Raw genomic sequence first — 24,326 nt, 5'->3', positions numbered from 1 at the left:
GACAGGACAGGGCTGAGGGGTACTATATATACTGCACACAGGTAACCCGGGTACAGGCATCAGTAACGTGACATCAGCGTGCAGGACAGGACAGGGCTGAGGGGTACTATATATACTGCACACACGCACCGGGTACAGGCATCAGTATCGTGACATCAGCGTGCAGGACAGGACAGGGCTGAGGGGTACTATATATACTGCACACAGGTACCCGGGTACAGGCATCAGCAACGTGACATCAGCGTGCTGGACAGGACAGGGCTGAGGGGTACTATATATACTGCACACAGGTACCCGGGTACAGGCATCAGTAACGTGACATCAGCGTGCAGGACAGGACAGGGCTGAGGGGTACTATATATACTGCACACAGGTACAGGCACCAGCAATGTGACATCAGCGTGCAGGACAGGACAGGGCTGAGGGGTACTATATATACTGCACACAGGTACCCGGGTACAGGCATCAGCAACGTAACATCAGCGTGCAGGACAGGACAGGGCTGAGGGGTACTATATATACTGCACACAGGTACCTAGGTACAGGCATCAGTAACGTGACATCAGCGTGCAGGACAGGACAGGGCAGAGGGGTACTATATATACTGCACACAGGTAACCGGGTACAGGCATCAGTTACGTGACATCAGTGTGCAGGACAGGACAGGGTTGAGGGGTACTATATATACTGCACACAGGTACCCGGGTACAGGCATCAGCAACTTGACATCAGCGTGCAGGACAGGACAGGGTTGAGGGGTACTATATATACTGCACACAGGTACCCGGGTACAGGCATCAGCAACTTGACATCAGCGTGCAGGACAGGACAGGGCTGAGGGGTACTATATATACTGCACACAGGTACCCGGGTACAGGCATCAGCTACTTGACATCAGCGTGCAGGACAGGACAGGGATGAGGGGTACTATATATACTGCACACAGGTACCTGGGTACAGGCATCAGTAACGTGACATCAGCGTGCAGGACAGGGCTGAGGGGTACTATATATACTGCACACAGGTACCCGGGTACAGGCATCAGCAACGTGACATCAGCATGCAGGACAGGACAGGGCTGAGGGGTACTATATATACTGCACACAGGTACCCGGGTACAGGCATCAGCAACGTGACATCAGTGTGCAGGACAGGACAGGACTGAGGGGTACTATATATACTGCACACAGGTACCCGGGTACAGGCATCAGTAACGTGACATCAGCGTGCAGGACAGGACAGGGCTGAGGGGTACTATATATACTGCACACAGGTACCTGGGTACAAGAATTAGCAACGTGACATCAGCGTGCAGGACAGGACAGGGCTGAGGGGTACTATATATACTGCACACAGGCACCCGGGTACAGGCATCAGTATTGTGACATCAGCGTGCAGGACAGGACAGGGCTGAGGGGTACTATATATACCGCACACAGGTACAGGCATCAGCAACGTGATATCAGCGTGCAGGACAGGACAGGGCTGAGGGGTACTATATATACTGCACACAGGTACCCGGGTACAGGCATCAGTAACATGACATCAGCGTGCAGGACAGGACAGGGCTGAGGGGTACTATATATACTGCACACAGGTACCCGGGTACAGACATCAGCAACGGGACATCAGCGTGCAGGACAGGACAGGGCTGAGGGGTACTATATATACTGCACACAGGTACCCGGGTACAGGCATCAGTAACGTGACATCAGCGTGCAGGATAGGGCTGAGGGGTACTATATATACTGCACACAGGCACCCGGGTACAGACATCAGTAACGTGACATCAGCGTGCAGGACAGGACAGGGCTGAGGGGTACTATATATACTGCACACAGGTACCCGGGTACAGGCATCAGTAACGTGACATCAGCGTGCAGGACAGGACAGGGCTGAGGGGTACTATATATACTGCACACAGGTACCCGGGTACAGGCATCAGTAACGTGACATCAGCGTGCAGGACAGGACAGGAATGAGGGGTACTATATATACTGCACACAGGTACCCGGGTACAGGCATCAGTAACGTGACATCAGCGTGCAGGACAGGACAGGACTGAGGGGTACTATATATACTGCACACAGGTACCCGGGTACAGGTATCAGTAACGTGACATCAGCGTGCAGGACAGGACAGGGCTGAGGGGTACTATACATACTGTACACAGGCACCCGGGTACAGGCATCAGCAACGTGACATCAGCGTGCAGGACACGGCTGAGGGGTACTATATATACTGCACACAGGTACCCGGGTACAGGCATCAGTAACGTGACATCAGCGTGCAGGACAGGACAGGGCTGAGGGGTACTATATATACTGCACACAGGTACCCGGGTACAGGCATCAGCAACGTGACATCAGCGTGCTGGACAGGACAGGGCTGAGGGGTACTATATATACTGCACACAGGTACCCGGGTACAGGCATCAGTAACGTGACATCAGCGTGCAGGACAGGACAGGGCTGAGGGGTACTATATATACTGCACACAGGTACAGGCACCAGCAATGTGACATCAGCGTGCAGGACAGGACAGGGCTGAGGGGTACTATATATACTGCACACAGGTACCCGGGTACAGGCATTAGCAACGTAACATCAGCGTGCAGGACAGGACAGGGCTGAGGGGTACTATATATACTGCACACAGGTACCTAGGTACAAGCATCAGTAACGTGACATCAGCGTGCAGGACAGGACAGGGCAGAGGGGTACTATATATACTGCACACAGGTAACCGGGTACAGGCATCAGTAACGTGACATCAGTGTGCAGGACAGGACAGGGTTGAGGGGTACTATATATACTGCACACAGGTACCCGGGTACAGGCATCAGCAACTTGACATCAGCGTGCAGGACAGGACAGGGTTGAGGGGTACTATATATACTGCACACAGGTACCCGGGTACAGGCATCAGCAACTTGACATCAGCGTGCAGGACAGGACAGGGCTGAGGGGTACTATATATACTGCACACAGGTACCCGGGTACAGGCATCAGCTACTTGACATCAGCGTGCAGGACAGGACAGGGATGAGGGGTACTATATATACTGCACACAGGTACCTGGGTACAGGCATCAGTAACGTGACATCAGCGTGCAGGACAGGGCTGAGGGGTACTATATATACTGCACACAGGTACCCGGGTACAGGCATCAGCAACGTGACATCAGCATGCAGGACAGGACAGGGCTGAGGGGTACTATATATACTGCACACAGGTACCCGGGTACAGGCATCAGCAACGTGACATCAGTGTGCAGGACAGGACAGGACTGAGGGGTACTATATATACTGCACACAGGTACCCGGGTACAGGCATCAGTAACGTGACATCAGCGTGCAGGACAGGACAGGGCTGAGGGGTACTATATATACTGCACACAGGTACCTGGGTACAGGAATTAGCAACGTGACTTCAGCGTGCAGGACAGGACAGGGCTGAGGGGTACTATATATACTGCACACAGGCACCCGGGTACAGGCATCAGTATTGTGACATCAGCGTGCAGGACAGGACAGGGCTGAGGGGTACTATATATACCGCACACAGGTACAGGCATCAGCAACGTGATGTCAGCGTGCAGGACAGGACAGGGCTGAGGGGTACTATATATACTGCACACAGGTACCCGGGTACAGGCATCAGTAACATGACATCAGCGTGCAGGACAGGACAGGGCTGAGGGGTACTATATATACTGCACACAGGTACCCGGGTACAGACATCAGCAACGGGACATCAGCGTGCAGGACAGGACAGGGCTGAGGGGTACTATATATACTGCACACAGGTACCCGGGTACAGGCATCAGTAACGTGACATCAGCGTGCAGGATAGGGCTGAGGGGTACTATATATACTGCACACAGGCACCCGGGTACAGACATCAGTAACGTGACATCAGCGTGCAGGACAGGACAGGGCTGAGGGGTACTATATATACTGCACACAGGTACCCGGGTACAGGCATCAGTAACGTGACATCAGCGTGCAGGACAGGGCTGAGGGGTATTATATATACTGCACACAGGTACCCGGGTACAGGCATCAGCAACGTGACATCAGCGTGCAGGACAGGACAGGGCTGAGGGGTACTATATATACTGCACACAGGTACCCGGGTACAGGCATCAGTAACGTGACATCAGCGTGCAGTACAGGACAGGGCTGAGGGGCACTATATATACCGCACACAGGTACCCGGGTACAGGCATCAGCAACGGGACATCAGCGTGCTGGACAGGACAGGGCTGAGGGGTACTATATATACTGCACACAGGTACCTAGGTACAGGCATCAGTAACGTGACATCAGCGTGCAGGACAGGGCAGAGGGGTACTATATATACTGCACACAGGTAACCGGGTACAGGCATCAGTAACGTGACATCAGTGTGCAGGACAGGACAGGGTTGAGGGGTACTATATATATTGCACACAGGTACCCGGGTACAGGCATCAGCAACTTGACATCAGCGTGCAGGACAGGACAGGGTTGAGGGGTACTATATATACTGCACACAGGTACCCGGGTACAGGCATCAGCAACTTGACATCAGCGTGCAGGACAGGACATGGCTGAGGGGTACTATATATACTGCACACAGGTACCCGGGTACAGGCATCAGCAACTTGACATCAGCGTGCAGGACAGGACAGGGATGAGGGGTACTATATATACTGCACACAGGTACCTGGGTACAGGCATCAGTAACGTGACATCAGCGTGCAGGACAGGGCTGAGGGGTACTATATATACTGCACACAGGTACCCGGGTACAGGCATCAGCAACGTGACATCAGCATGCAGGACAGGACAGGGCTGAGGGGTACTATATATACTGCACACAGGTACCCGGGTACAGGCATCAGTAACGTGACATCAGTGTGCAGGACAGGACAGGGCTGAGGGGTACTATATATACTGTACACAGGTACCCAGGTACAGGCATCAGTAACGTGACATCAGCGTGCAGTACAGGACAGGGCTGAGGGGTACTATATATACTGCACACAGGTACCCGGGTACAGGCATCAGTAACATGACATCAGCGTGCAGGACAGGACAGGGCTGAGGGGTACTATATATACTGCACACAGGTACCCGGGTACAGACATCAGCAACGGGACATCAGCGTGCAGGACAGGACAGGGCTGAGGGGTACTATATATACTGCACACAGGTACCCGGGTACAGGCATCAGTAACGTGACATCAGCGTGCAGGATAGGGCTGAGGGGTACTATATATACTGCACACAGGCACCCGGGTACAGACATCAGTAACGTGACATCAGCGTGCAGGACAGTACAGGGCTGAGGGGTACTATATATACTGCACACAGGTACCCGGGTACAGGCATCAGTAACGTGACATCAGCGTGCAGGACAGGGCTGAGGGGTATTATATATACTGCACACAGGTACCCGGGTACAGGCATCAGCAACGTGACATCAGCGTGCAGGACAGGACAGGGCTGAGGGGTTCCATATATACTGCACACAGGTACCCGGGTACAGGCATCAGTAACGTGACATCAGCGTGCAGTACAGGACAGGGCTGAGGGGCACTATATATACCGCACACAGGTACCCGGGTACAGGCATCAGCAACGGGACATCAGCGTGCAGGACAGGACAGGGCTGAGGGGTACTATATATACTGCACACAGGTACCCGGGTACAGGCATCAGTAACGTGACATCAGCGTGCAGGACAGGACAGGGCTGAGGGGTACTATATATACTGCACACACGCACCGGGTACAGGCATCAGTAACGTGACATCAGCGTGCAGGACAGGACAGGGCTGAGGGGTACTATATATACTGCACACAGGCACACGGGTACACGGGTACAGGCATCAGTAACGTGACATCAGCGTGCAGGACAGGGCTGAGGGGTACTATATATACTGCACACAGGTACCCGGGTACAGGCATCAGTAACGTGACATCAGTGTGCAGGACAGGACAGGACTGAGGGGTACTATATATACTGTACACAGGTACCCGGGTACAGGCATCAGCAACGTGACATCAGCGTGCAGGACAGGACAGGGCTGAGGGGTACTATATATACTGCACACAGGTACCTGGGTACAGGAATTAGCAACGTGACATCAGCGTGCAGGACAGGACAGGGCTGAGGGGTACTATATATACTGCACACAGGCACCCGGGTACAGGCATCAGTATTGTGACATCAGCGTGCAGGACAGGACAGGGCTGAGGGGTACTATATATACCGCACACAGGTACAGGCATCAGCAACGTGATATCAGCGTGCAGGACAGGACAGGGCTGAGGGGTACTATATATACTGCACACAGGTACCCGGGTACAGGCATCAGTAACATGACATCAGCGTGCAGGACAGGACAGGGCTGAGGGGTACTATATATACTGCACACAGGTACCCGGGTACAGACATCAGCAACGGGACATCAGCGTGCAGGACAGGACAGGGCTGAGGGGTACTATATATACTGCACACAGGTACCCGGGTACAGGCATCAGTAACGTGACATCAGCGTGCAGGATAGGGCTGAGGGGTACTATATATACTGCACACAGGCACCCGGGTACAGACATCAGTAACGTGACATCAGCGTGCAGGACAGGACAGGGCTGAGGGGTACTATATATACTGCACACAGGTACCCGGGTACAGGCATCAGTAACGTGACATCAGCGTGCAGGACAGGGCTGAGGGGTATTATATATACTGCACACAGGTACCCGGGTACGGGCATCAGCAACGTGACATCAGCGTGCAGGACAGGACAGGGCTGAGGGGTACTATATATACTGCACACAGGTACCCGGGTACAGGCATCAGTAACGTGACATCAGCGTGCAGTACAGGGCTGAGGGGTATTATATATACTGCACACAGGTACCCGGGTACAGGCATCAGCAACGTGACATCAGCGTGCAGGACAGGACAGGGCTGAGGGGTACTATATATACTGCACACAGGTAACCCGGGTACAGGCATCAGTAACGTGACATCAGCGTGCAGGACAGGACAGGGCTGAGGGGTACTATATATACTGCACACACGCACCGGGTACAGGCATCAGTATCGTGACATCAGCGTGCAGGACAGGACAGGGCTGAGGGGTACTATATATACTGCACACAGGCACACGGGTACAGGCATCAGTAACGTGACATCAGCGTGCAGGACAGGGCTGAGGGGTACTATATATACTGCACACATGCACCGGGTACAGGCATTAGTAACGCGACATCAGCGTGCAGGACAGGATAGGGCTGAGGGGTACTATATATACTGCACACACGCACCGGGTACAGGCATCAGCAACGTGATATCAGCATGCAGGACAGGACAGGGCTGAGGGGTACTATATATACTGCACACAGGCACCGGGTACAGGCATCAGTAACGTGACATCAGCGTGCAGGACAGGGCTGAGGGGTACTATATATACTGCACACAGGTACCCGGGTACAGGCATCAGCAACGTGACATCAGCGTGCAGGACAGGACAGGGCTGAGGGGTACTATATATACTGCACACAGGTACCCGGGTACAGGCATCAGCAACGTGACATCAGCGTGCAGGACAGGACAGGGCTGAGGGATACTATATATACTGCACACAGGTACCCGGGTACAGGAATCAGTAACGTGACATCAGTGTGCAGTACAGGACAGGGCTGAGGGGTACTATATATACTGCACACAGGTACCCGGGTACAGGCATCAGTAACGTGACATCAGCGTGCAGGACAGGGCTGAGGGGTACTATATATACCGCACACAGGTACCCGGGTACAGGCATCAGCAACGTGACATCAGCGTGCAGGACAGGACAGGGCTGAGGGGTACTATATATACTGCACACAGGTACCCGGGTACAGGCATCAGCAACGTGACATCAGCATGCAGGACAGGACAGGGCTGAGGGGTACTATATATACTGCACACAGGTACCCGAGTACAGGCATCAGCAACGTGACATCAGCGTGCAGGACAGGGCTGAGGGGTACTATATATACTGCACACAGGTACCCGGGTACAGGCATCAGCAACGTGACATCAGCGTGCAGGACAGGACAGGGCTGAGGGGTACTATATATACTGCACACAAGTACCCGGGTACAGGCATCAGTAACGTGATATCAGCGTGCAGGACAGGACAGGGCTGAGGGGTACTATATATACTGCATACAGGTACCCGGGTACAGGCATCAGCAACGTGACATCAGCGTGCAGGACAGGACAGGGCTGAGGGGTACTATATTTACTGCACACAGGTACCCGGGTACAGGCATCAGTAACGTGACATCAGCGTGCGGGACAGGGCTGAGGGTTACTATATATACTGCACACAGGTACCCGGGTACAGGCATCAGTAACGTGACATCAGCGTGCAGGACAGGACAGGGCTGAGGGTTACTATATATACTGCACACAGGTACCCGGGTACAGGCATCAGTAACGTGACATCAGCGTGAAGGACAGGACAGGGCTGAGGGGTACTATATATACTGCACACAGGTACCCGGGTACAGGCATCAGCAACGTGACATCAGCATGCAGGACAGGACAGGGCTGAGGGGTACTATATATACACTGCACACAGGTACCCGGGTACAGGCATCAGCAACGTGACATCAGCATGCAGGACAGGACAGGGCTGAGGGGTACTATATATACTGCACACAGGTACCCGGGTACAGGCATCAGCAACGTGACATCAGCGTGCAGGACAGGACAGGGCTGAGGGGTACTATATATACCGCACACAGGTACCCGGGTACAGGCATCAGCAACGTGACATCAGCGTGCAGGACAGGACAGGGCTCAGGGGCACTATATATACCGCACACAGGTACCCGGGTACAGGCATCAGCAACGTGACATCAGCGTGCAGGACAGGACATGGCCGAGGGGTACTATATATACTGCACACAAGTACCCGGGTACAGGCATCAGCAACGTGACATCAGCGTGCAGGACAGGGCTGAGGGGTACTATATTTTCTGCACACAGGTACCCGGGTACAGGCATCAGTAACGTGACATCAGCGTGCAGGACAGGGCTGAGGGTTACTATATATACTGCACACAGGTACCCGGGTACAGGCATCAGTAACGTGACATCAGCGTGCAGGACAGGACAGGGCTGAGGGGTACTATATAAACTGCACACAGGTACCCGGGTACAGGCATCAGTAACGTGACATCAGTGTGCAGGACAGCACAGGACTGAGGGGTACTATATATACTGCACACAGGTACCTGGGTACAGGAATCAGCAACGTGACATCAGCGTGCAGGACAGGACAGGGCTGAGGGGTACTATATATACTGCACACAGGCACCCGGGTACAGGCATCAGTAATGTGACATCAGCGTGCAGGACAGGACAGGGCTGAGGGGTACTATATATACCGCACACAGGTACCCGGGTACAGGCATCAGCAACGTGATATCAGCGTGCAGGACAGGACAGGGCTGAGGGGTACTATATATACTGCACACAGGTACCCGGGTACAGGCATCAGTAACATGACATCAGCGTGCAGGACAGGACAGGGCTGAGGGGTACTATATATACTGCACACAGGTACCCGGGTACAGACATCAGCAACGGGACATCAGCGTGCAGGATAGGGCTGAGGGGTACTATATATACTGCACACAGGCACCCGGGTACAGACATCAGTAACGTGACATCAGCGTGCAGGACAGGACAGGGCTGAGGGGTACTATATATACTGCACACATGTACCCGGGTACAGGCATCAGTAACGTGACATCAGCGTGCAGGACAGGGCTGAGGGGTATTATATATACTGCACACAGGTACCCGGGTACAGGCATCAGCAACGTGACATCAGCGTGCAGGACAGGACAGGGCTGAGGGGTACTATATATACTGCACACAGGTACCCGGGTACAGGCATCAGTAACGTGACATCAGCGTGCAGGACAGGACAGGGCTGAGGGGCACTATATATACCGCACACAGGTACCCGGGTACAGGCATCAGCAACGGGACATCAGCGTGCAGGACAGGACAGGGCTGAGGGGTACTATATATACTGCACACAGGTACCCGGGTACAGGCATCAGTAACGTGACATCAGCGTGCAGGACAGGACAGGGCTGAGGGGTACTATATATACTGCACACACGCACCGGGTACAGGCATCAGTAACGTGACATCAGCGTGCAGAACAGGATAGGGCTGAGGGGTACTATATATACTGCACACAGGCACACGGGTACAGGCATCAGTAACGTGACATCAGCGTGCAGGACAGGGCTGAGGGGTACTATATATACTGCACACAGGTACCCGGGTACAGGCATCAGTAACGTGACATCAGCGTGCAGGACAGGACAGGGCTGAGGGGTACTATATATACTGCACACACGCACCGGGTACAGGCATCAGCAACGTGACATCAGCGTGCAGGACAGGATAGGGCTGAGGGGTACTATATATACTGCACACACGCACCGGGTACAGGCATCAGCAACGTGATATCAGCATGCAGGACAGGACAGGGCTGAGGGGTACTATATATACTGCACACAGGCACCGGGTACAGGAATCAGTAACGTGACATCTGTGTGCAGGACAGGACAGGGCTGAGGGGTACTATATATACTGCACACAGGTACCCGGGTACAGGCATCAGTTACGTGACATCAGCGTGCAGGACAGGACAGGGCTGAGGGGCACTATATATACCGCACACAGGTACCCGGGTACAGGCATCAGCAACGTGACATCAGCGTGCAGGACAGGACAGGGATGAGGGGCACTATATATACCGCACACAGGTACCCGGGTACAGGCATCAGCAACGTGACATCAGCGTGCAGGACAGGATAGGGCTGAGGGGTACTATATATACTGCACACACGCACCGGGTACAGGCATCAGCAACGTGATATCAGCATGCAGGACAGGACAGGGCTGAGGGGTACTATATATACTGCACACAGGTACCCGGGTACAGGCATCAGCAACGTGACATCAGCATGCAGGACAGGACAGGGCTGAGGGGTACTATATATACTGCACACAAGTACCCGGGTACAGGCATCAGTAACGTGATATCAGCGTGCAGGACAGGACAGGGCTGAGGGGTACTATATATACTGCACACAGGTACCCGGGTACAGGCATCAGCAACGTGACATCAGCGTGCAGGACAGGACAGGGCTGAGGGGTACTATATTTACTGCACACAGGTACCCGGGTACAGGCATCAGTAACGTGACATCAGCGTGCAGGACAGGGCTGAGGGTTACTATATATACTGCACACAGGTACCCGGGTACAGGCATCAGTAACGTGACATCAGCGTGCAGGACAGGACAGGGCTGAGGGGTACTATATATACTGCACACAGGTACCCGGGTACAGGCATCAGTAACGTGACATCAGCGTGCAGGACAGGACAGGGCTGAGGGGTACTATATATACTGCACACAGGTACCCGGGTACAGGCATCAGCAACGTGACATCAGCATGCAGGACAGGACAGGGCTGAGGGGTACTATATATACTGCACACAAGTACCCGGGTACAGGCATCAGTAACGTGACATCAGCGTGCAGGACAGGGCTGAGGGTTACTATATATACTGCACACAGGTACCCGGGTACAGGCATCAGTAACGTGACATCAGCATGCAGGACAGGACAGGGCTGAGGGGTACTATATATACTGCACACAGGTACCCGGGTACAGGCATCAGCAACGTGACATCAGCGTGCAGGACAGGACAGGGCTGAGGGGTACTATATATACTGCACACAGGTACCCGGGTACAGGCATCAGCAACGTGACATCAGCGTGCAGGACAGGACAGGGCTGAGGGGTACTATATATACTGCACACAGGTACCCGGGTACAGGCATCAGCAACGTGACATCAGTGTGCAGGACAGGACAGGGCTGAGGGGTACGATATTTACTGCACACAGGTACCCGGCTACAGGCATCAGTAACGTGACATCAGCGTGCAGGACAGGGCTGAGGGTTACTATATATACTGCACACAGGTACCCGGGTACAGGCATCAGTAATGTGACATCAGCGTGCAGGACAGGACAGGGCTGAGGGGTACTATATATACTGCACACAGGTACCCGGGTACAGGCATCAGCAACGTGACATCAGCATGCAGGACAGGAGAGGGCTGAGGGGTACTATATATACTGCACACAGGTACCCGGGTACAGGCATCAGCAACGTGACATCAGCATGCAGGACAGGACAGGGCTGAGGGGTACTATATATACTGCACACAGGTACCCGGGTACAGGCATCAGCAACGTGACATCAGCATGCAGGACAGGACAGGGCTGAGGGGTACTATATATACTGCACACAGGTACCCGGGTACAGGCATCAGCAACGTGACATCAGCGTGCAGGACAGGACAGGGCTGAGGGGTACTATATATACTGCACACAGGTACCCGGGTACAGGCATCAGCAACGTGACATCAGCATGCAGGACAGGACAGGGCTGAGGGGTACTATATATACTGCACACAGGTACCCGGGTACAGGCATCAGCAACGTGACATCAGCGTGCAGGACAGGACAGGGCTGAGGGGTACTATATATACTGCACACAGGTACCCGGGTACAGGCATCAGCAACGTGACATCAGCGTGCAGGACAGGACAGGGCTGAGGGGTACTATATTTACTGCACACAGGTACCCGGGTACAGGCATCAGTAACGTGACATCAGCGTGCAGGACAGGGCTGAGGGTTACTATATATACTGCACACAGGTACCCGGGTACAGGCATCAGTAACGTGACATCAGCGTGCAGGACAGGACAGGGCTGAGGGGTACTATATATACTGCACACAGGTACCCGGGTACAGGCATCAGCAACATGACATCAGCATGCAGGACAGGGCTGAGGGGTACTATATATACTGCACACAGGTACCCGGGTACAGGCATCAGCAACGTGACATCAGCATGCAGGACAGGATAGGGCTGAGGGGTACTATATTTACTGCACACAGGTACCCTGGTACAGGCATCAGTAACGTGACATCAGCGTGCAGGACAGGGCTGAGGGTTACTATATATACTGCACACAGGTACCCGGGTACAGGCATCAGCAACGTGACATCAGCGTGCAGGACAGGACAGGGCTGAGGGGTACTATATATACTGCACACAGGTACCCGGGTACAGGCATCAGTAACATGACATCAGCGTGCAGGACAGGACAGGGCTGAGGGGTACTATATATACTGCACACAGGTACCCGGGTACAGACATCAGCAACGGGACATCAGCGTGCAGGACAGGACAGGGCTGAGGGGTACTATATATACTGCACACAGGTACCCGGGTACAGGCATCAGTAACGTGACATCAGCGTGCAGGATAGGGCTGAGGGGTACTATATATACTGCACACAGGCACCCGGGTACAGACATCAGTAACGTGACATCAGCGTGCAGGACAGGACAGGGCTGAGGGGTACTATATATACTGCACACAGGTACCCGGGTACAGGCATCAGTAACGTGACATCAGCGTGCAGGACAGGGCTGAGGGGTATTATATATACTGCACACAGGTACCCGGGTACGGGCATCAGCAACGTGACATCAGCGTGCAGGACAGGACAGGGCTGAGGGGTACTATATATACTGCACACAGGTACCCGGGTACAGGCATCAGTAACGTGACATCAGCGTGCAGTACAGGGCTGAGGGGTATTATATATACTGCACACAGGTACCCGGGTACAGGCATCAGCAACGTGACATCAGCGTGCAGGACAGGACAGGGCTGAGGGGTACTATATATACTGCACACAGGTAACCCGGGTACAGGCATCAGTAACGTGACATCAGCGTGCAGGACAGGACAGGGCTGAGGGGTACTATATATACTGCACACACGCACCGGGTACAGGCATCAGTATCGTGACATCAGCGTGCAGGACAGGACAGGGCTGAGGGGTACTATATATACTGCACACAGGCACACGGGTACAGGCATCAGTAACGTGACATCAGCGTGCAGGACAGGGCTGAGGGGTACTATATATACTGCACACATGCACCGGGTACAGGCATTAGTAACGCGACATCAGCGTGCAGGACAGGATAGGGCTGAGGGGTACTATATATACTGCACACACGCACCGGGTACAGGCATCAGCAACGTGATATCAGCATGCAGGACAGGACAGGGCTGAGGGGTACTATATATACTGCACACAGGCACCGGGTACAGGCATCAGTAACGTGACATCAGCGTGCAGGACAGGGCTGAGGGGTACTATATATACTGCACACAGGTACCCGGGTACAGGCATCAGCAACGTGACATCAGCGTGCAGGACAGGACAGGGCTGAGGGGTACTATATATACTGCACACAGGTACCCGGGTACAGGCATCAGCAACGTGACATCAGCGTGCAGGACAGGACAGGGCTGAGGGATACTATATATACTGCACACAGGTACCCGGGTACAGGAATCAGTAACGTGACATCAGTGTGCAGTACAGGACAGGGCTGAGGGGTACTATATATACTGCACACAGGTACCCGGGTACAGGCATCAGTAACGTGACATCAGCGTGCAGGACAGGGCTGAGGGGTACTATATATACCGCACACAGGTACCCGGGTACAGGCATCAGCAACGTGACATCAGCGTGCAGGACAGGACAGGGCTGAGGGGTACTATATATACTGCACACAGGTACCCGGGTACAGGCATCAGCAACGTGACATCAGCATGCAGGACAGGACAGGGCTGAGGGGTACTATATATACTGCACACAGGTACCCGAGTACAGGCATCAGCAACGTGACATCAGCGTGCAGGACAGGGCTGAGGGGTACTATATATACTGCACACAGGTACCCGGGTACAGGCATCAGCAACGTGACATCAGCGTGCAGGACAGGACAGGGCTGAGGGGTACTATATATACTGCACACAAGTACCCGGGTACAGGCATCAGTAACGTGATATCAGCGTGCAGGACAGGACAGGGCTGAGGGGTACTATATATACTGCATACAGGTACCCGGGTACAGGCATCAGCAACGTGACATCAGCGTGCAGGACAGGACAGGGCTGAGGGGTACTATATTTACTGCACACAGGTACCCGGGTACAGGCATCAGTAACGTGACATCAGCGTGCGGGACAGGGCTGAGGGTTACTATATATACTGCACACAGGTACCCGGGTACAGGCATCAGTAACGTGACATCAGCGTGCAGGACAGGACAGGGCTGAGGGTTACTATATATACTGCACACAGGTACCCGGGTACAGGCATCAGTAACGTGACATCAGCGTGAAGGACAGGACAGGGCTGAGGGGTACTATATATACTGCACACAGGTACCCGGGTACAGGCATCAGCAACGTGACATCAGCATGCAGGACAGGACAGGGCTGAGGGGTACTATATATACACTGCACACAGGTACCCGGGTACAGGCATCAGCAACGTGACATCAGCATGCAGGACAGGACAGGGCTGAGGGGTACTATATATACTGCACACAGGTACCCGGGTACAGGCATCAGCAACGTGACATCAGCGTGCAGGACAGGACAGGGCTGAGGGGTACTATATATACCGCACACAGGTACCCGGGTACAGGCATCAGCAACGTGACATCAGCGTGCAGGACAGGACAGGGCTCAGGGGCACTATATATACCGCACACAGGTACCCGGGTACAGGCATCAGCAACGTGACATCAGCGTGCAGGACAGGACATGGCCGAGGGGTACTATATATACTGCACACAAGTACCCGGGTACAGGCATCAGCAACGTGACATCAGCGTGCAGGACAGGACAGGGCTGAGGGGTACTATATTTTCTGCACACAGGTACCCGGGTACAGGCATCAGTAACGTGACATCAGCGTGCAGGACAGGGCTGAGGGTTACTATATATACTGCACACAGGTACCCGGGTACAGGCATCAGTAACGTGACATCAGCGTGCAGGACAGGACAGGGCTGAGGGGTACTATATAAACTGCACACAGGTACCCGGGTACAGGCATCAGTAACGTGACATCAGTGTGCAGGACAGCACAGGACTGAGGGGTACTATATATACTGCACACAGGTACCTGGGTACAGGAATCAGCAACGTGACATCAGCGTGCAGGACAGGACAGGGCTGAGGGGTACTATATATACTGCACACAGGCACCCGGGTACAGGCATCAGTAATGTGACATCAGCGTGCAGGACAGGACAGGGCTGAGGGGTACTATATATACCGCACACAGGTACCCGGGTACAGGCATCAGCAACGTGATATCAGCGTGCAGGACAGGACAGGGCTGAGGGGTACTATATATACTGCACACAGGTACCCGGGTACAGGCATCAGTAACATGACATCAGCGTGCAGGACAGGACAGGGCTGAGGGGTACTATATATACTGCACACAGGTACCCGGGTACAGACATCAGCAACGGGACATCAGCGTGCAGGATAGGGCTGAGGGGTACTATATATACTGCACACAGGCACCCGGGTACAGACATCAGTAACGTGACATCAGCGTGCAGGACAGGACAGGGCTGAGGGGTACTATATATACTGCACACATGTACCCGGGTACAGGCATCAGTAACGTGACATCAGCGTGCAGGACAGGGCTGAGGGGTATTATATATACTGCACACAGGTACCCGGGTACAGGCATCAGCAACGTGACATCAGCGTGCAGGACAGGACAGGGCTGAGGGGTACTATATATACTGCACACAGGTACCCGGGTACAGGCATCAGTAACGTGACATCAGCGTGCAGGACAGGACAGGGCTGAGGGGCACTATATATACCGCACACAGGTACCCGGGTACAGGCATCAGCAACGGGACATCAGCGTGCAGGACAGGACAGGGCTGAGGGGTACTATATATACTGCACACAGGTACCCGGGTACAGGCATCAGTAACGTGACATCAGCGTGCAGGACAGGACAGGGCTGAGGGGTACTATATATACTGCACACACGCACCGGGTACAGGCATCAGTAACGTGACATCAGCGTGCAGAACAGGATAGGGCTGAGGGGTACTATATATACTGCACACAGGCACACGGGTACAGGCATCAGTAACGTGACATCAGCGTGCAGGACAGGGCTGAGGGGTACTATATATACTGCACACAGGTACCCGGGTACAGGCATCAGTAACGTGACATCAGCGTGCAGGACAGGACAGGGCTGAGGGGTACTATATATACTGCACACACGCACCGGGTACAGGCATCAGCAACGTGACATCAGCGTGCAGGACAGGATAGGGCTGAGGGGTACTATATATACTGCACACACGCACCGGGTACAGGCATCAGCAACGTGATATCAGCATGCAGGACAGGACAGGGCTGAGGGGTACTATATATACTGCACACAGGCACCGGGTACAGGAATCAGTAACGTGACATCTGTGTGCAGGACAGGACAGGGCTGAGGGGTACTATATATACTGCACACAGGTACCCGGGTACAGGCATCAGTTACGTGACATCAGCGTGCAGGACAGGACAGGGCTGAGGGGCACTATATATACCGCACACAGGTACCCGGGTACAGGCATCAGCAACGTGACATCAGCGTGCAGGACAGGACAGGGATGAGGGGCACTATATATACCGCACACAGGTACCCGGGTACAGGCATCAGCAACGTGACATCAGCGTGCAGGACAGGATAGGGCTGAGGGGTACTATATATACTGCACACACGCACCGGGTACAGGCATCAGCAACGTGATATCAGCATGCAGGACAGGACAGGGCTGAGGGGTACTATATATACTGCACACAGGTACCCGGGTACAGGCATCAGCAACGTGACATCAGCATGCAGGACAGGACAGGGCTGAGGGGTACTATATATACTGCACACAAGTACCCGGGTACAGGCATCAGTAACGTGATATCAGCGTGCAGGACAGGACAGGGCTGAGGGGTACTATATATACTGCACACAGGTACCCGGGTACAGGCATCAGCAACGTGACATCAGCGTGCAGGACAGGACAGGGCTGAGGGGTACTATATTTACTGCACACAGGTACCCGGGTACAGGCATCAGTAACGTGACATCAGCGTGCAGGACAGGGCTGAGGGTTACTATATATACTGCACACAGGTACCCGGGTACAGGCATCAGTAACGTGACATCAGCGTGCAGGACAGGACAGGGCTGAGGGGTACTATATATACTGCACACAGGTACCCGGGTACAGGCATCAGTAACGTGACATCAGCGTGCAGGACAGGACAGGGCTGAGGGGTACTATATATACTGCACACAGGTACCCGGGTACAGGCATCAGCAACGTGACATCAGCATGCAGGACAGGACAGGGCTGAGGGGTACTATATATACTGCACACAAGTACCCGGGTACAGGCATCAGTAACGTGACATCAGCGTGCAGGACAGGGCTGAGGGTTACTATATATACTGCACACAGGTACCCGGGTACAGGCATCAGTAACGTGACATCAGCATGCAGGACAGGACAGGGCTGAGGGGTACTATATATACTGCACACAGGTACCCGGGTACAGGCATCAGCAACGTGACATCAGCGTGCAGGACAGGACAGGGCTGAGGGGTACTATATATACTGCACACAGGTACCCGGGTACAGGCATCAGCAACGTGACATCAGCGTGCAGGACAGGACAGGGCTGAGGGGTACTATATATACTGCACACAGGTACCCGGGTACAGGCATCAGCAACGTGACATCAGTGTGCAGGACAGGACAGGGCTGAGGGGTACGATATTTACTGCACACAGGTACCCGGGTACAGGCATCAGTAACGTGACATCAGCGTGCAGGACAGGGCTGAGGGTTACTATATATACTGCACACAGGTACCCGGGTACAGGCATCAGTAATGTGACATCAGCGTGCAGGACAGGACAGGGCTGAGGGGTACTATATATACTGCACACAGGTACCCGGGTACAGGCATCAGCAACGTGACATCAGCATGCAGGACAGGAGAGGGCTGAGGGGTACTATATATACTGCACACAGGTACCCGGGTACAGGCATCAGCAACGTGACATCAGCATGCAGGACAGGACAGGGCTGAGGGGTACTATATATACTGCACACAGGTACCCGGGTACAGGCATCAGCAACGTGACATCAGCATGCAGGACAGGACAGGGCTGAGGGGTACTATATATACTGCACACAGGTACCCGGGTACAGGCATCAGCAACGTGACATCAGCGTGCAGGACAGGACAGGGCTGAGGGGTACTATATATACTGCACACAGGTACCCGGGTACAGGCATCAGCAACGTGACATCAGCATGCAGGACAGGACAGGGCTGAGGGGTACTATATATACTGCACACAGGTACCCGGGTACAGGCATCAGCAACGTGACATCAGCGTGCAGGACAGGACAGGGCTGAGGGGTACTATATATACTGCACACAGGTACCCGGGTACAGGCATCAGCAACGTGACATCAGCGTGCAGGACAGGACAGGGCTGAGGGGTACTATATTTACTGCACACAGGTACCCGGGTACAGGCATCAGTAACGTGACATCAGCGTGCAGGACAGGGCTGAGGGTTACTATATATACTGCACACAGGTACCCGGGTACAGGCATCAGTAACGTGACATCAGCGTGCAGGACAGGACAGGGCTGAGGGGTACTATATATACTGCACACAGGTACCCGGGTACAGGCATCAGCAACATGACATCAGCATGCAGGACAGGGCTGAGGGGTACTATATATACTGCACACAGGTACCCGGGTACAGGCATCAGCAACGTGACATCAGCATGCAGGACAGGATAGGGCTGAGGGGTACTATATTTACTGCACACAGGTACCCTGGTACAGGCATCAGTAACGTGACATCAGCGTGCAGGACAGGGCTGAGGGTTACTATATATACTGCACACAGGTACCCGGGTACAGGCATCAGCAACGTGACATCAGCGTGCAGGACAGGACAGGGCTGAGGGGTACTATATATACCGCACACAGGTACCCGGGTACAGGCATCAGCAACGTGACATCAGCGTGCAGGACAGGACAGGGCTGAGGGGCACTATATATACTGCACACAGGTACCCGGGTACAGGCATCAGCAACGTGACATCAGCGTGCAGGACAGGACAGGGCTGAGGGGTACTATATATACTGCACACAGGTACCCGGGTACAGGCATCAGCAACGTGACATCAGCATGCAGGACAGGACAGGGCTGAGGGGTACTATATATACTGCACACAGGTACCCGGGTACAGGCATCAGCAACGTGACATCAGCATGCAGGACAGGACAGGGCTGAGGGGTACTATATATACTGCACACAGGTACCCGGGTACAGGCATCAGCAACGTGACATCAGCGTGCAGGACAGGACAGGGCTGAGGGGTACTATATATACCGCACACAGGTACCCGGGTACAGGCATCAGCAACGTGACATCAGCGTGCAGGACAGGACAGGGCTGAGGGGTACTATATATACTGCACACAGGTACCCGGGTACAGGCATCAGCAACGTGACATCAGCGTGCAGGACAGGACAGGGCTGAGGGGTACTATATTTACTGCACACAGGTACCCGGGTACAGGCATCAGTAACGTGACATCAGCGTGCAGGACAGGGCTGAGGGTTACTATATATACTGCACACAGGTACCCGGGTACAGGCATCAGTAACGTGACATCAGCGTGCAGGACAGGACAGGGCTGAGGGGTACTATATATACTGCACACAGGTACCCGGGTACAGGCATCAGCAACGTGACATCAGCATGCAGGACAGGACAGGGCTGAGGGGTACTATATATACTGCACACAGGTACCCGGGTACAGGCATCAGCAACGTGACATCAGCGTGCAGGACAGGACAGGGCTGAGGGGTACTATATATACCGCACACAGGTACCCGGGTACAGGCATCAGCAACGTGACATCAGCGTGCAGGACAGGACAGGGCTGAGGGGCACTATATATACTGCACACAGGTACCCGGGTACAGGCATCAGCAACGTGACATCAGCGTGCAGGACAGGACAGGGCTGAGGGGTACTATATATACTGCACACAGGTACCCGGGTACAGGCATCAGCAACGTGACATCAGCATGCAGGACAGGACAGGGCTGAGGGGTACTATATATACTGCACACAGGTACCCGGGTACAGGCATCAGCAACGTGACATCAGCGTGCAGGACAGGACAGGGCTGAGGGGTACTATATATACTGCACACAGGTACCCGGGTACAGGCATCAGCAACGTGACATCAGCGTGCAGGACAGGACAGGGCTGAGGGGTACTATATATACTGCACACAGGTACCCGGGTACAGGCATCAGCAACGTGACATCAGTGTGCAGGACAGGACAGGGCTGAGGGGTACGATATTTACTGCACACAGGTACCCGGGTACAGGCATCAGTAACGTGACATCAGCGTGCAGGACAGGGCTGAGGGTTACTATATATACTGCACACAGGTACCCGGGTACAGGCATCAGTAACGTGACATCAGCGTGCAGGACAGGACAGGGCTGAGGGGTACTATATATACTGCACACAGGTACCCGGGTACAGGCATCAGTAACGTGACATCAGCGTGCAGGACAGGACAGGGCTGAGGGGTACTATATATACTGCACACAGGTACCCGGGTACAGGCATCAGCAACGTGACATCAGCATGCAGGACAGGACAGGGCTGAGGGGTACTATATATACTGCACACAAGTACCCGGGTACAGGCATCAGTAACGTGACATCAGCGTGCAGGACAGGGCTGAGGGTTACTATATATACTGCACACAGGTACCCGGGTACAGGCATCAGTAACGTGACATCAGCATGCAGGACAGGACAGGGCTGAGGGGTACTATATATACTGCACACAGGTACCCGGGTACAGGCATCAGCAACGTGACATCAGCGTGAAGGACAGGACAGGGCTGAGGGGTACTATATATACTGCACACAGGTACCCGGGTACAGGCATCAGCAACGTGACATCAGCGTGCAGGACAGGACAGGGCTGAGGGGTACTATATATACTGCACACAGGTACCCGGGTACAGGCATCAGCAACGTGACATCAGTGTGCAGGACAGGACAGGGCTGAGGGGTACGATATTTACTGCACACAGGTACCCGGGTACAGGCATCAGTAACGTGACATCAGCGTGCAGGACAGGGCTGAGGGTTACTATATATACTGCACACAGGTACCCGGGTACAGGCATCAGCAACGTGACATCAGCATGCAGGACAGGACAGGGCTGAGGGGTACTATATATACTGCACACAAGTACCCGGGTACAGGCTTCAGTAACGTGATATCAGCGTGCAGGACAGGACAGGGCTGAGGGGTACTATATATACTGCACACAGGTACCCGGGTACAGGCATCAGCAACGTGACATCAGCGTGCAGGACAGGACAGGGCTGAGGGGTACTATATTTACTGCACACAGGTACCCGGGTACAGGCATCAGTAACGTGACATCAGCGTGCAGGACAGGGCTGAGGGTTACTATATATACTGCACACAGGTACCCGGGTACAGGCATCAGTAACGTGACATCAGCGTGCAGGACAGGACAGGGCTGAGGGGTACTATATATACTGCACACAGGTACCCGGGTACAGGCATCAGCAACATGACATCAGCATGCAGGACAGGACAGGGCTGAGGGGTACTATATATACTGCACACAGGTACCCGGGTACAGGCATCAGCAACGTGACATCAGCATGCAGGACAGGATAGGGCTGAGGGGTTCTATATTTACTGCACACAGGTACCCTGGTACAGGCATCAGTAACGTGACATCAGCGTGCAGGACAGGGCTGAGGGTTACTATATATACTGCACACAGGTACCCGGGTACAGGCATCAGCAACGTGACATCAGCGTGCAGGACAGGACAGGGCTGAGGGGTACTATATATACCGCACACAGGTACCCGGGTACAGGCATCAGCAACGTGACATCAGCGTGCAGGACAGGACAGGGCTGAGGGGCACTATATATACTGCACACAGGTACCCGGGTACAGGCATCAGCAACGTGACATCAGCGTGCAGGACAGGACAGGGCTGAGGGGTACTATATATACTGCACACAGGTACCCGGGTACAGGCATCAGCAACGTGACATCAGCATGCAGGACAGGACAGGGCTGAGGGGTACTATATATACTGCACACAGGTACCCGGGTACGGGCATCAGCAACGTGACATCAGCATGCAGGACAGGACAGGGCTGAGGGGTACTATATATACTGCACACAGGTACCCGGGTACAGGCATCAGCAACGTGACATCAGCGTGCAGGACAGGACAGGGCTGAGGGGTACTATATATACCGCACACAGGTACCCGGGTACAGGCATCAGCAACGTGACATCAGCGTGCAGGACAGGACAGGGCTGAGGGGTACTATATATACTGCACACAGGTACCCGGGTACAGGCATCAGCAACGTGACATCAGCGTGCAGGACAGGACAGGGCTGAGGGGTACTATATTTACTGCACACAGGTACCAGGGTACAGGCATCAGTAACGTGACATCAGCGTGCAGGACAGGGCTGAGGGTTACTATATATACTGCACACAGGTACCCGGGTACAGGCATCAGTAACGTGACATCAGCGTGCAGGACAGGACAGGGCTGAGGGGTACTATATATACTGCACACAGGTACCCGGGTACAGGCATCAGCAACGTGACATCAGCATGCAGGACAGGACAGGGCTGAGGGGTACTATATATACTGCACACAGGTACCCGGGTACAGGCATCAGCAACGTGACATCAGCGTGCAGGACAGGACAGGGCTGAGGGGTACTATATATACCGCACACAGGTACCCGGGTACAGGCATCAGCAACGTGACATCAGCGTGCAGGACAGGACAGGGCTGAGGGGCACTATATATACTGCACACAGGTACCCGGGTACAGGCATCAGCAACGTGACATCAGCGTGCAGGACAGGACAGGGCTGAGGGGTACTATATATACTGCACACAGGTACCCGGGTACAGGCATCAGCAACGTGACATCAGCATGCAGGACAGGACAGGGCTGAGGGGTACTATATATACTGCACACAAGTACCCGGGTACAGGCATCAGTAACGTGATATCAGCGTGCAGGACAGGACAGGGCTGAGGGGTACTATATTTACTGCACACAGGTACCCGGGTACAGGCATCAGTAACGTGACATCAGCG

The 24,326-nt window shown here is 54.0% G+C and overlaps 1 protein-coding gene across 2 annotated transcripts in view; it reads right to left on the bottom strand.

The window, feature by feature from the left end:
• Window positions 1–24,326, bottom strand: part of LOC135057007 (oocyte zinc finger protein XlCOF8.4-like) — a 154,775-nt gene that overhangs the window by 108,381 nt on the left and 22,068 nt on the right. The window lies entirely within an intron of this gene.

Source organism: Pseudophryne corroboree, chromosome 3, assembly GCF_028390025.1.
Source record: "Pseudophryne corroboree isolate aPseCor3 chromosome 3, aPseCor3.hap2, whole genome shotgun sequence".
NCBI lineage: Eukaryota > Metazoa > Chordata > Amphibia > Anura > Myobatrachidae > Pseudophryne > Pseudophryne corroboree.
Note: the sequence above shows the minus strand (reverse complement) of the source record. Positions and strands in the feature narration are given on the sequence as shown.